The following is a 2,500-nucleotide window of genomic DNA, read 5'->3' on the forward strand; positions in this document are numbered from 1 at the left end:
GTGCGGGCGCTTGCCTCGACCACCATCGGCACACGCTGGGCCCTGGTGCGGCAGGTTGCCTCGAGCACCATCGGCACACGCTGGGCCCTGGTGCGGTCGGTTGCCTCGACCACCATCGGCACACGCTGGGCCCTGGTGCGGGCGCTTGCCTCGACCACCATCGGCACACGCTGGGCCCTGGTGCGGCAGGTTGCCTCGAGCACCATCGGCACACGCTGGGCCCTGGTGCGGCAGGTTGCCTCGAGCACCATCGGCACACGTTGGGCCCTGGTGCGGTCGGTTGCCTCGATCACCATCGGCACACGCTGGGCCCTGGTGCGGGCGCTTGCCTCGACCACCACCGGCACACGCTGGGCCCTGGTGCGGCAGCTTGCCTCGAGCACCATCGGCACACGCTCGGCCCTGGTGCGGTCGGTTGCCTCGAGCACCATCGGCACACGTTGGGCCCTGGTGCGGCAGGTTGCCTCGACCACCATCGGCAGCCTCGACCACCATCGGCACACGCTGGGCCCTGGTGCGGGCGCTTGCCTCGACCACCATCGGCACACGCTGGGCCCTGGTGCGGTCGGTTGCCTCGAGCACCATCGGCACACGCTGGGCCCTGGTGCGGCAGGTTGCCTCGACCACCATCGGCACACGCTGGGCCCTGGTGCGGGCGGTTGCCTCGACCACCATCGGCACACGCTGGGCCCTGGTGCGGGCGCTTGCCTCGACCACCATCGGCACACGCTGGGCCCTGGTGCGGCAGGTTGCCTCGAGCACCATCGGCACACGCTGGGCCCTGGTGCGGCAGGTTGCCTCGAGCACCATCGGCACACGCTGGGCCCTGGTGCGGGCGCTTGCCTCGAGCACCATCGGCACACGCTGGGCCCTGGTGCGGTCGGTTGCCTCGACCACCATCGGCACACGCTGGGCCCTGGTGCGGGCGCTTGCCTCGACCACCATCGGCACACGCTCGGCCCTGGTGCGGTCGGTTGCCTCGAGCACCATCGGCACACGCTGGGCCCTGGTGCGGGCGCTTGCCTCGAGCACCATCGGCACACGCTCGGCCCTGGTGCGGTCGGTTGCCTCGAGCACCATCGGCACATGCTGGGCCCTGGTGCGGCAGGTTGCCTCGACCACCATCGGCACACGCTGGGCCCTGGTGCGGGCGCTTGCCTCGACCACCATCGGCACACGCTCGGCCCTGGTGCGGCAGGTTGCCTCGAGCACCATCGGCACACGCTGGGCCCTGGTGCGGGCGGTTGCCTCGACCACCATCGGCACACGCTGGGCCCTGGTGCGGGCGCTTGCCTCGACCACCATCGGCACACGCTGGGCCCTGGTGCGGGCGCTTGCCTCGAGCACCATCGGCACACGCTGGGCCCTGGTGCGGCAGGTTGCCTCGAGCACCATCGGCACACGCTGGGCCCTGGTGCGGTCGGTTGCCTCGAGCACCATCGGCACACGCTGGGCGCTGGTGCGGGCGCTTGCCTCGACCACCATCGGCACACGCTGGGCCCTGGTGCGGCAGGTTGCCTCGATCACCATCGGCACACGCTGGGCCCTGGTGCGACAGGTTGCCTCGAGCACCATCGGCACACTATCGGCCCTGGTGCAGGCGGTTGCCTCGACCACCATCGGCACACGCTGGGCCCTGGTGCGGGCGCTTGCCTCGAGCACCATCGGCACACGCTGGGCCCTGGTGCGGGCGGTTGCCTCGAGCACCATCGGCACACGCTGGGCCCTGGTGGGTTTAGGCACATCTTCAAATTTCTGCCGTGCCAATGCCATTTTTATGGCTTGTAAATTCATACAATGGTCCCCTAAGCCTTCACGTGAAGTTTCGTTGGAAGATGACTCGTTTTCTATTTTTCACGATTTTCGAAACTTTTTGCGGTTCGGGATTTTTTAAAATTTTTTTATAAGGATTTTTGGCCCCAAATTTTGTAGGCATGATCCTTCTATTTTTGTTGGCATGCACAAAAAAATTCAGCTAAAAACTCGAAGTAGAGAAGATTTTGTGACCGTTTGAAAAAAGTGTCCCCATTTCAGACACTTTAACGGCTACTGGTAGCAAACCTGTAAAATCTCAAATGCTCTTTAAGGGGGTGTGAATTCTCAGAGGTTTGATGAGGGATAGGGGGCCAACACAAGGCCAAGTACCAGCACCAATCGCACATCATGTGCGCACACCCCCCCGGCCCCCCTCCCAATCGCCGGAACCCCAATGCCGCCGGTCAGGTTCTCCGGCGGTACTCCGGCGGTACTCCGGCGATGCTCCGGCGATGCTCCGGCGATGCTGTCCCGAGTGAAAAAAATGCGGCACCAGCACATGCTGGAGCCAAGCATGGGCACCGTGGCTCAAAATCGAACTTCGGCCAAGGCCTCGACCATCAATGGCACATGATGACGCATGGTGATGGCACATGCATCGACCATCATCGGCATAGGCTGCCCTTCGGTACGGGCACTTGCCTCGACCGCCATCGGCACAAGCTGGGCCCTGGTGTGGGTTGTT

This window comes from Durio zibethinus, unplaced genomic scaffold (assembly GCF_047325235.1).
Source record: "Durio zibethinus cultivar Kanyao isolate XHJ-2024 unplaced genomic scaffold, ASM4732523v1 HiC_scaffold_3, whole genome shotgun sequence".
NCBI lineage: Eukaryota > Viridiplantae > Streptophyta > Magnoliopsida > Malvales > Malvaceae > Durio > Durio zibethinus.